The sequence below is a fragment of the Falco punctatus genome (assembly GCF_963210335.1).
Source record: "Falco punctatus genome assembly, chromosome: 12".
Classification (NCBI taxonomy): domain Eukaryota; kingdom Metazoa; phylum Chordata; class Aves; order Falconiformes; family Falconidae; genus Falco; species Falco punctatus.
The window spans coordinates 21,967,321-21,979,492 of NC_137592.1; the positions used below are offsets into that span (position 1 = coordinate 21,967,321).

Genomic DNA, 12,172 nt, shown 5'->3' on the forward strand with positions numbered 1-12,172 from the left:
CCTCGAAGATTAGAAGAAGGATCAGGAAAACAGAACATAAATTAAGGCTTTGTGCTTTTGATGGAGACCAATTCATAAATTGCAGGATAAATACAAAGAATGCAGTCTGGCTATAGCCAGTCCCCACAGTTGTCTTGAAACGTCCAAAGCTAATAAACTAGTTTCTCATTCAGAAGAGTTTCGTGTAGCTAAATTTAATGGCAGAGTAAGACGGGCCCCATTTTATAGTATGTCAAAAGGCTGCTTGATAAGGATTCTTTGTTCAAATTTTAATTAGACGTGCTTCTATTTTGAGAGTTACAGCACAAACCTGCGTTTTCCAGGTAAATCAAGTAACACCTAGCTGATTCAATATAGATTTGTTTGTATTGATTAGTTGGACAAACCGAGAAGCTGAGACAAACCTAGAAAGACTGTGTTACATTCCATTGCTTATTTTCAAAGGTCATTTTGGAAATCACCAGTAATATGGGCTACTCTGGGTTTCAGGCTAGACACAAAAAACAAACAGAGGCAAGACACATGTTGAGTTGTGGTTTTAATTCTGTTTTCAACATAGTTTATATGACTTAGGACTCCAGCAAGCAAACAAGCCAACCATTGACTCCAAAGCTCAGCATAGATTTTGCATAGCTCAGCACGGAGAAATTAAAATATCTGAATGGTATTTTTCACTTAAGTAAAAATAAAATTAGAAAATGACTAGCTGGTCGGGAGGGCTGGGGGGTGGGTGGTGGAGAACCTTTCTCTTAACATTTTAAAAAACTGAGACCTTTGCGTATAGTGCAAAGGAGTTTAATAGCCAATGGGTGATAACATACTTTTTTGCTTTTGCTCTAATCTACACTGTAAATCAAAACAATCTCATAAAAGGTTAAATTATTAAGAACAGTGGCCCAATAGAAGTGTCATGCAACCAGGAAACCAGGATGACCATAAAAAGAAAATGAGGCTGCTGGTAACCATTATAATATAAGGCTGAATCAGAAATGCTAACACCAAAGACCTTTTTCTGTTCCAGTTACAACCCTTGAGAGTTTTGTCTGGGTTTTTTTTTTTTTTTTTAAATCTCTCTGAAGGCAGAAGTAGGCCCTATAACCACCCCCGTTTCAGTTTCTCTCTTCCCAGCTATGGCTTCTTACAGCAACTTGTCTGTCATTGTCCGTGAGCTTAAACAGAGCACAGCATAAGCTCCATGCATCACATATCTGTCCCCAAGATGCAAAATCCTTCCCTGCAAGGGAACATTTTGGTGCAATCTAATGCAAATTCTAAGCTCAAGGGAGGCAGGGCCTATGAGGTATTTTGCCAGAACATTTCTGTAGAATGAAAGGGGGGAAAAAAGAAGAAAAGCTGATGATTTAAGACTACCAGTGGCAAAGATCAGTGACCACAGGAGCAAGTTCCTACGAGGCTCGCCGCATTACAGAATTAACTTCCAAATTAACCCGGAGCGCTGGAGCCCGGCTGGGGCCGGCGGCAACCCCCGCAGCCCTTCCCCGCGCCGGGCGCACGCCTCCCGGCTGGGGGAGCACCCTCACCGCGGCGACTGCCCGCCTCGGGGCTGGGGGAGGCCCGGCCGCAGCCCCCGCCGCCCCCGGCCCGGCTCCCCGTGACACCCCCTCTGCGGCGGGGAGGACCCCCCCCGCAGCCCCTCGGCGGCGGGGAGCACCCTCCTCTGCAGCCCCTCGGCGGCGGGACCCCCGGCAGCCCCCTGGCTGGCGCGGCGTCCGCCCGCGGCGCCGCTGTCACCCCCCGGCGCCGCCGCCCGGGCGGGAGCGGGAGCGGGAGCCGGCCCCGGCCCCACCGCCCTGCGGCATGCGGCGGCGGCGCCGGGAGCCCGCGGCAGCCCCTCTCCCGCCTCCCGCCGACCCGCGGCCCCGGCGGCGGGAGCCGCTGACAGGTCGCCGCCGGTGGCCCCGGCACCTGCGCTGCGCTCGCCGCCCTGAGAGGAGGGGCTGCCGGCGAGACAGCGGCGCGGCGGAGCAGGAGGCGGCGGCGGCGCACGGCCGGCGGCGGGCCCCCGGGGGCGGCGGGCGCCCCTCGCCCTCGCCCTGCCGCGGGGCCAGGCGGCCGCGGCGCCACCGACACCTTACTTCCTGCTTCGCTACCCAGGGCCAGACCCATCGCGGCGGAGGGATCCCGCCGCCTCCCGCAGCCTCCTCCCCCTTCTGCTTCTGCTTCCCCCCCGCTCCCGCTCCCCCTCTCCCTTCTGCAAGAGAATAATTTGACAGCGATTTGCTGACACCGGGATTTTTTTTTTTTTTTTTTTTTTTGCATCACGGACTCGGCAAAGGCAGCGCGGCGGGAGGGGGAGGCCGTGGCCGGAGGTAAGTGCCGGTGCTCGGAGCCTCCCCCGGCGCGGGGCGGGGGGGTGCGGCGGGCCCCCGCCCCGCTCCGCTCCATGTGCCGCCGCCGGGGTGGGTGCCTGGCCGCGGGGCCGGGGCCGGGCCGGGGGGAGTATGTTTCCTGGCGGAGCGATATTTGTTTACAGGATGAGAGCCGTACTGTAAGTGAAGTAGGACCGAGCCCGGGCAGCTCCGTAATAAATTAATATCGCAACTGCTCCCTCCTCGCCGACACCGACATAAGCCCCGCGCCCGGCCCCGCCGCTCCCCGCGCCCGGCCCCCGCGCCTGCACTTGTTGCAGACTCCACGCCAGGTAGGGCAACGCTCCGCAAGTTTCATTTTTGCAGGAGCTGGGGCTGCGCTGGAAGGGAGGAAAAAAAAAAAAAGGCGGGGGGGGGTGGGGGGAAAGTTTGCAGTTCACTTTCGGTCTGCAGCGCCGAGTAGGCGAGGCCCTGCCGCCTCCTCCTCCTCCTCCTCACCGACCGCCGCTCCCCGCCGGCCGGCCGCGGGCAGGGAGGGGGCGCCCGGGGCGGCGGGAGCGGGCTGGGGGCGGGCGCGGCCGCGGGGCGCTGCCCCCTACCTGGCCGGGCGGGCGGGCGGGCCGGTCCCGGGCGCCGCGGAGGGGAGGCGGGGAAGGCCGGCACGGCACGGCTCGGCGCGGAAGTTGTCCCGCGGTACCCGCCGCGGCCCCTGACACGCGTGGCCGACCCACGCGCGCCTGCGCCCCGCCGGCAGCGGTGGCGGTGTCAGCCGGTGCGGGACGCGGAGCCCTCCCCTGCGGCCGGGCGGCACCGCCGGGTGCGAACTTCTCCGGGAGAAACGTGGCCGCCGCCGCCGCCTTCCCGCGGGAGGGACGCGCGGCGCGGCTGGGGGGCGCGGGGGGGCTGCGCTTCCCGGCCCGGCGCGGGGGGGAACGGATAGGAACTCTTAGCCAGATGTTTTAAATAGCGGAGGGGTGATTTGCAAGTAAAATTAATTGGCAGTTAACCAGTTAATAAATGGATAATGCCTACTCATCCCTCGACTGACTTTACCGGAGCGGTTTTCGCCTGTGCTGCGCACCGGCCGGGCTCGGCTGCTGGCCGTGCGCGCTGGGCGGGGGTCGTGCTTCGTCCGGTGACACCCGCCGGTGCCGAACGCCGGTCGCTGTTGAGGTGGTGACCGGTGCGGTTCGTGGGTTTTTACTGGACTAATACGATGGGAGTAAAATAAATATGTTGACCCATAACTATTTATGGAAAACATTGCACGTGCTTAACTGTGCAAGGAATGTTTTAGGCGGGTAGTCACAGCGGGTGAAGTTTTATGTCATCACCAGCTGTAATTTTACTGTAAGTATGGGAGGAGGGGAGAGTTCACCTGGTGAGCTTGGGCCTGGCCTGGGCCACCGTCCTGCTTGGGCCACGGGCCCACCGTGGGGGGCTCCCCTGGGGACCTGCCCCCGCGGGCAGCATCATAGTGAAGTGACCTGTCTGCACCGTGTGTGTGTACGCGTGGACCATTCCTGCGTGTGGTACATGCAGCTGTTTGCTGCCATGGCTTAGCTACTTGGTGGTCTTCTTTGGATGTTGGATTGGATCAGAGCGGAGTCCTTTCCTTGATGAGGCGTGTCTATCAGGAAATAACCCGTTGCACTCTGTTATTCCCTGAAGTGGCGGGGCGTGATGTGCCCTAGTGGGTACATCACCTCTTCTAAGGCTTGTGCAAGGTGGGTATGTTACCTTCTCTTCTAAGGCTTGTGCAAGGCATGTACTTGACACAAAGGTGCTGCTTCATCAATGCTTTATGCATGCATGCGTGGCATGAAAGTTAAGCTATGCAGCCTTGCTTAAAAAAAAATGTTTAGAATTTAGGTGAGTGATTTTTCATATGAAGAAAACGTATGCATTTTTCTTCTAAAACCAATAGTCTGATATACTTTGGAAAAATTTAGGGCTTAGATATACCCTACTCAAACATTTTGGTGGAAATAAACGCTCTTATGATCAGTTCTGCTACCACTAAGCAGCTCACATTTCTGAAGTTGGGAGACTCCAGTGAGGAACTGAGCAGCATTGTCAGCGTGGTCGTCAAAACAGTGTATCTTGAAGAGCCAAAAAATCTCCAATACAAGTAATGTACTTCACTGTGGAAGCTGGCCTGAGCAAGGAGTGGAGAGTCAGCGTCTCAGTGAAATGAGGCCAGAGCTTAATCACACTGCTATCAATGTTATGTCCTGCTGCTGGCATCCCTCCCTGGGGGACAGGGATGAGGCTAGGGGGTAGCTAGGTAGGCATCCTGCCTCAAGTGTTTACATCACTCCCCTATGGGCCAGCATGAGCATAAATAAACCACAGTGTGACTAACTTCTCTACTACCTAATATTGACTCATGTTGTATTTGGATAGACTGAAAAAAGTCTCTGATGTCGTACCCATTTAGTTTTCTCCACCTTTATGTTACTGCTGGTGACCTGTCCCTTAAGAATAGTATGCATTCAAGACCATAAAGCCAGATCTCATTTCAGGTTTGTTTCGCTTTTGGGTAGTATTCAAGTAGCCTAGGTAGATAAAAATAATTCCTAGATTTAAACTCTAAACACTGTTACTTCTCTTCCTCTGGCCATTTTAATTCTTCCAGTAATATAGTGAGGCTTGCCGTTATAAATTGAGCTTGTAACATGGCATCTGTCAGAGGGAGTACGAGAAAAGTCTAAGAACAGTCCTGTAATGTACTGTAGGTTTCCTAAAGCAGTAAGATAATATTTTGCTGTGAATATTTTAATTTTATATTTTTGTTTGTTCTAATCAAGCGGTGAATATGTCGCTTAAAAACTTCCTCAGCAAAGTGTTCAAGGAGGCTCTTCTCTCCCTTTCCCAATGCTGTAATGGGACAGTAGTAAACTAAAGGGAGGGGAGGCCCTGGGATCTGTAATGTCATCATGAATTTCTGATGCTGTGAAGTCGTGTCTCCTTATGATGTGTCATAATATCTTGTGAGATAAGGCAGTTAGATTTTAGTTTCCTTAGAAATACCTTTTAAAAGAAAAGAAAAAACACAACAAAACCAGCGGTGTTCGAGAGTTACAGAATAATTGTTGATATGGAAACAATTTGTTTCTTCCCCTTGCATTTTTTTGGGGGGCTGCGTAGCTTCCAATGAAAAACTATCATCAGAATTATATTTTTTTCTGTTCCTAAAATTACTGAATCCTGTTGCCTCTCATCTGCTTGGAAGCAGAAGCATCTTTAAGTGCATCTATGAATTCTGTGTGGCACAGCTGCCACGCACTTGGTTATTTACCGAAGGTGAGCATCACCAGTGGTTGCACTGACTCCCGTGGCACTGCCTAGAGGAGTACAGTTACTGTGCGTGTGAGTATTTGGGGGGGTGGGATGATGAGGAGTGAGGGGTCTGCACTTGAAACTGGAACAAAAAAAGAAGGCAGCAAATTCCATATGTTTTGCTGCATTTGAAGTTATAAAACCTTTTCTTAACTTGTCCAGCTCTGAGAAACCTATTATTGTAATCAATTGTGGGGCTGTGAGGGGAAATCAAGCCTTCTAAGATAAAGACAAAAATAGCGCATTCAGATATATTTTAAGAAAGGCGGCTCTTCCTTCAAAGAGCAGGGCTGAGCGTGGTTCAAAGAAAGGTAGCAACAATTTTATTAGGTTTGGTTTGTTCTTTAACTCTTCACTTGAATCCAAGCAGATTTAAGAGATCTGTTGAATCTGCTTTTGAGCAGCGTGCATTTATGTGCCAAGTTACCTTGCAGAGCCTGGGGGAGTATTTCCCCTTGGGTCTGGAGATGCTGAGAATGGGTTCTTGCACCATCGTCTCCTTGCTTGCTGCCACTGTGTGTGCGTCTCTAGGTAGCTTATGGTTCAGCCAGGCTGGGAGGATGAAGTGACATAGTCGGTGAATTACATCGATGCTGCTTCTTGTTGGATATTGGTTTCTGTGGGCAGAAGGAAGAGTATTTTTGACAGTGGTTTATTTTCTCTCTTTCTGGCTGGGCCATGTTGCTGCATGGCGGGGGGGGGGGCGTGCAGGCTCACCTGGCCCTGCTCAAAGCAGCAGCAGAAGGAAAAAAAAGAGACATTGATTTGTGTGGGGAAAAACTGGAGAATGTGCTCAGGTTACCACCTGCTGCTGCAGAAACCAGAAGGCAAATACATTGTTGATGTTACTTTCTTCTTGAGAGGATAATGGTTTGGGGAATCCAGGGCATGCTTTTAATATGTGCCCTATTACCCTATAATAGTTTTTTTTTTTTTTTTTTTTTTTTAAAAAAGTTTAAACTCTCCATATTAGATTGGGGATGTTGCAGGGTTTTGGAGGAGTTGTGTAGCGTTGGGTATATTTGGAGGTTCTGAGTGAAATGAGTCTTGCGGTTTCGACTTACTCTGTAACACAGATAACGTGTCTTTCGTGAACAGCCCACCTAGGTTTTTGTAGTTGACTGGTGATTTGCTCTGGAAAGACCCAAAATGCTGATATGATGCAGGCTCAGAAGATGGTTGATTTTTATATATATTCTTTTTTGTTTGTCTTTCTCCAGTTTGCAGTTCAGATTTTGTTAGAATTTCACATGAATCGCTGATCTTCAGCTTCCCATCGGCTGGTCAGCTGAGCTGGGGTAGGCTGTGCTCCAGGCACTTGGCCACGAGTGCTGAGTTTCCCTACCCCATGAATTTGACCTTTCTAAGGCAGCCATCCTGGGCCTTATCACAAATTTTCTCCTGTCTTTTTAGTTCAGCAAGGAAATGGTTGCTGTATTTCCCCTCCCTCCCCTCATCAACTGCTCATGGTGAGATTCTTGATAGAGCCTGCATTGTGATATGTCCTTGAAGTGCATTACTGCAAGGTTTTGTTTTGCTTTGTTGTTTTTGTTGTTTTTTTTTTTCCTCTTCATGTTTAAACTTCATTGCGTCTGTAGCAAAGCAAGATTGTTGTAGATGGTCTTTTTTAATATTTGGGGTTTCTTTTTTTTCCCATTTGTCAAAAATCTCATGTTCAGTAATGAGGAAAAGCTCAGATTCCAGTACTAAAACCTCCAGCTAACTCTGGAGTGTAAAGACTGTAAAAATATGGATTGGGGGAGGATTGCCCCAGCAAAACCGATAGAAGGTAAATGTTAAATTATCAGCAGCGCTTTTTAAAATGGTCCCTGATGGTGAGAGGTTTTTGTTCACGCTGTTTGGCTAGAACAGGGCTTACCAGGACTCTTAAAGGACAGGGTCCATTTGAGATGTGGAATTTATATCAGGTACTTTCTGTTTAAGTGAATATCAAATCCTAAATAACTTGAGCATGAGACTGTGGGGAAAAAAAGTACTCAGCCCTGTGAAGCAAGGGGCTATTAAATTTAAAATTTGCTAATGGCTGAAGTTCTTTGTTTATAAAAAAAGTCACTTGACTCTTAGTTGGCCATAAAAGATGCTGTACAGACCCATTTTTGTCTTTGTTCTCCACTCCCCACCACACACTATTTTCATTGATGGGGAAGTTTCATTTCCTTTATTTATATATTTTTAGTGTATGTGCGTTTGGGGGGGTGTTGGGGGAGGATAGGAGGGAAGTTTGTGTTCTAGTTTTTATATTTAAAAGAAAAAAAATAGTGAATGATGGTGTGTTTGGAAATTACCTTAAATACATTCTCCTCTTTAAGCCAAAAAATCTGCTGGTAAAGTAGTGCATATTAGGGGATTGAGGGGTCTTGCAACACTTCTGTGTGGGTAAGAGTCCCATCTGAGTTCCAGTTGTACTAGCAGAAAAGTGCTTTTCCCAGTATTGTCGTGTTTCACATGCCAAATCAAAACTGGAAATGCCTTTTCTGGGAAGGTTCTCTATTTACACTTGGAGGGTTATGCCAATTACAGCTGCATTAGTAAGGCTTTTTTTTTTTTTTTAATTTTACACTTGACCTAAATAGTAACGTCTTTCATTTTCTTAACAGAATACACTCTACAATCTTGGCATGTAGTTTTGGGCTGGTCAGTAGGGTAAACCCTGCTGTCCTATGGCACAAATGGATCTGGGCACTCTTGTAAGAGTATGATCTTAAGTGGGTCCTAGTGAAATGAATGCTGTTAGAGCTCTGCATAAGTTGAAATAGCCCTCTACTGTGCACGCAGAATTGAAAACAAATTTGTGAAAGTTTGGAAGCATAAGATAAGATGCTGTTAATACATATTTTCATCAGAGGCTAGAGATTATTTACTCCTTCGAACAGTGTAGCAGTGCATGAAGAAGGAGCAGGTAAATGGGGTTCTTTGGCAAGAGTCTGTAGCTGCTGCTGCTGGCAGTGCTGCCTCCTGGGCTTGTACCACCAGTGCTTCATCTCTGCTGCTACCCTGCTCTCTCTCTTTCTGCTGGTACAGAAGATGTCCTGGTGGAAGATTCCATTTGTACCAGAAAAAACCTTCACCCCGACTAGTAAATAGTGTCATTGTTATTTCATAAGCAAATTTGCTAGTTATTTGCTCCTTTAATGATGTTAAGATTTGCATTGTTAGCAAAATAGCGTGTATTAAGTACAAAATGGTTGCTGACCAGCCTTTAAATGGTTCACATCTGCCACAAGTATGAATACTTGGAAGACCCTACCTAGCTAAACTGAGCTTTCTTTTCCCCAAAATGTAGGTTGTTGAAGCCCTGAAATATTTAGGATATTGATTTGGAGTTCTGTAAATATCTTCCCGGTTGCTTCTTTTTGGTCTACCTCTTCTATGTTTTGTTTTGTCCTGAGCATCAGAGCAGGGCTTACCTTGCAGAGAGGCGTTGGTCTTTCAGTTGGCTACACGCTGCTTTGAGCAGGGAGAGGGCTGCATGGTGCACTCTCTCTGGAGGCTGAAAGCATCACCTTTCTAATGGCTCCTAGGTCGCAGCACAACTTTAAATAATGGGCTCTGAGGTCATTACCAAAGCCGTGTCTGCTGAGTGCAGGATGCTGTAGTCACCTGAACTGCAGGTTTCTGTCATGTGTAGCTCAGCATCAGGTGGAGCAGTTTTGTTGCTGCATGTGCCCCTAATATACAGGGAGAAATGAGTAGAAGTGGTCCAGATGCTAACTTGCTGGCTTGCTTCTTGGGGTTTGTTTGGGCTACTTTTCAAAATCTTATGTTCAGTGTTGCAAAGGAACCTCTTTGTATTTTGATAAAACAAAAGAAATGCTTAACATTAAGCTACGTTGAATGGTACAGCTTTGCAGGAATGCTGATACTCCAGCTGTCTCTTTGGCCTGCTATGCAGTTTGAATTCAAGTGAAGGTCTCCCACGTGGTTATTTGCATGTGTCCTCATATCTCTGTTTTGTATCTGCAATTTCAATGTGTGCTTCCAGAATTATTTTTGCTCATTTCCAATCATTCCTCAAAGATAATTGGCAAAAACCAACAGGCTGGTTATGATTTTACAGCAGTAGAAGGTAGACAACTTTGATCTTCTTGTTAAATGAAATTTCTTCATGTGTGGGCTGGGTGTGTAGTGTGTTGATTTAGTTTCTATTGATCAGTGTAAAAACGTGAATTCAGCATCACAGCAATGATATTAAGTACTTGCAGTGATATTCTAATGAGTTCCTGGCAAAAATAGGGCAGAAAACCATCTCAGAGACTGACGTGCTTTAGTGGTGAGATGCTGAACCAGGATACTTCATATAAAAGGATTGAGTCAAGCTGTTTGAAGTTTCAACTTTCTTTGGCAACACAATTGCTGCGAGCAGTAGCATGCCAAGCAGAGCAGGATGCAGCCTTTTCTGTAGGCATCTGAGTGTCAGAAATGGCATGCTTGCCTCTGTCGGGAAGGACTTTCACCTTCCTGATCATGCCAGGATAAGACAGATTGTAGGAACCAGGTATCTGCTTTGTTGGAGGGTGTCTCTGAACGCAAGCAGTGAAGCACTGATTACCTTTCAGTCCTCATCCGCAGTGAACCAGCCCCATGTGTTTCAATAAGCCTGCATGGCAAAGCATCAGGTACAGAGCAGGGGGGAGTGGAGGGAGGTTTCTAAATTAGCAGACAATTTATGTCTGGAGAAGTGAGATTCATATTCATAACTACATTAAACCCATATTTCTGAGTATGGTAGGGACACATCTCCGTTTAAGGTGGTAGTAATTCCTCTAAGCCAAAACATTTGCAGGAGCATGGGCAGTTAGCTTCTCCCTCTCTTTTCCATTGGTGCTGTGTCTTCCAAGACTGGAAGAGGCTTTTCAGTCACAGTGATGAACAGTAATTCTCTGTATTTTTTCATCAGGTAAGCTTGTTTTATGCTGTCAGAGTTCAGTAAATTGGTATCTGAGCTGCATGGATCATGATGAAAAAGTATTGCTGCTGCCTGCATGTGTTTGATAAAAGTAGAAAATGAGAAGCGAAATTTTTCTGAAGTGAGGAAAAGTGGGTTTTTTAGGACTATGAAATTTTGAAAGAGCTGGTTCATAATGAACTTTAATACTTCTCTAAAGTTGCTGCTATTATAATGAAAAAGCATGAATAAGAGAATATGCCTTGCAGGTAAACTGAAAAAAGGTTTCACCATTTATATGCTTGAAAACCAAAGATGCATTGCAGAGGATGAATTTTACCTTTCATTTTGCTTGTAGTAAAAAATTAGTCTTTGAAGTTAAAAACAGCTTTAGATTTAAAGAAATAATACACCTGAAAAGGGAGGTGCACAGAAAAAAGAGATTGGGTTAAGTGCTGTTTTGTTAATGAAAAGAACCTAAGTTAAGCCAAATGTGGCTGCCTGCATAGTAAGGTACTGCTTAACGTGAGCGGGGGTGATAAAATAAGGTCCTAGCAGACTTTTATTTCAACAATTTCCAACTTTCAGAACTTTTCATCTGGATGTTGAATGCCCATATATAAACAATAGACTAATACCACAGAATTCCGATAATTTATGAAAGGAGCCATACTTCTATGCTGGAAGTCTGTCAGCATATGATCCCTAGGCTAACTACTTGATCGTTAGTTAAAGTAGGGGTTCATTAAAATAACATGGGCTCATGTCGTTTTAAAGACTAGCTCTCAGCCAGTAGGCGATGGTCCAAAACTAATAAGGTTGCGGTGCAGACGTTGAGGCAGTGGCACATAGATTGCTGCATAAAGCTGGTTGATGGAAAGGCTTCCGTTGGGCTAAGTGTGCTTAGTATTGGCCAAATTTTTCAATTTTTACTCATTCTGTAGCAATGCCTGCTCATATTGTAGTCAGTTGAACTACCTGTGTGACTGTTTGGAAGAAGGTGCAAGGTTGGGTCTGTTTGTGAATGCAGCTCTTTGGTGTAATTATTTTACTCTGTAATAATTGTGTTCTTCTGGTTGAAGAATCATCATTACAAAGTGGGTGATAGGCTTCTAATTATGTAAAGAAAATCCTTAAATTTAAGCCCCTCACTACCCTTAGCATAAACATCTTTTTTTTTTCAGGTAGAACTTTTACTTTCAGGTTATTTCTGGAAAATCCGTACTGCTAATTATGTAAATTGCAAGAAACAAGAAAAGAGAACAAAATAGCAGGGCATCTTTTTTTAGGCTTCAGTAAATGCAAAGTCATATGTGGCCATTCCAGCTATCTATAGTATGTGCCTGTGTTCTGCTACTGCTTTTGTTACCGGTAAACCAGATCACTTAAACTGAGCATTTCTTGCAGGCTTTGTACAATCAGATTGCCAAATGTTGGGGCTGGGAAGTTTGTCCAGTAGCAGGGTCAGCTTGTGTGCCCTTCCTGCAGTACTCCTTCCTTGCATACACAGAAGTTTCTTGCTGAAAGAAAATGTAGGGCTTTTTTTTTTTTTTTTTTTTTTTCCCCCCCCGCCTGTTTGCTTTTATGCTGCTGT

General features: G+C 46.8%; 1 protein-coding gene across 10 annotated transcripts in view; it reads left to right on the plus strand.

Moving 5' to 3' along the window:
- The first annotated feature begins 279 nt into the window (after window positions 1-279).
- Window positions 280-12,172, plus strand: part of TRERF1 (transcriptional regulating factor 1) — a 102,463-nt gene continuing 90,570 nt past the window's right edge. For 7 of the 10 annotated variants that reach the window (XM_080408635.1, XM_080408638.1, XM_080408637.1 and 4 more), the window contains exon 1: window positions 2,337-2,662. The gene's annotated coding sequence lies outside the window, so the exon portion shown is untranslated. The other 3 variants (XM_080408633.1, XM_080408639.1, XM_080408632.1) reach the window with 3 other exon arrangements.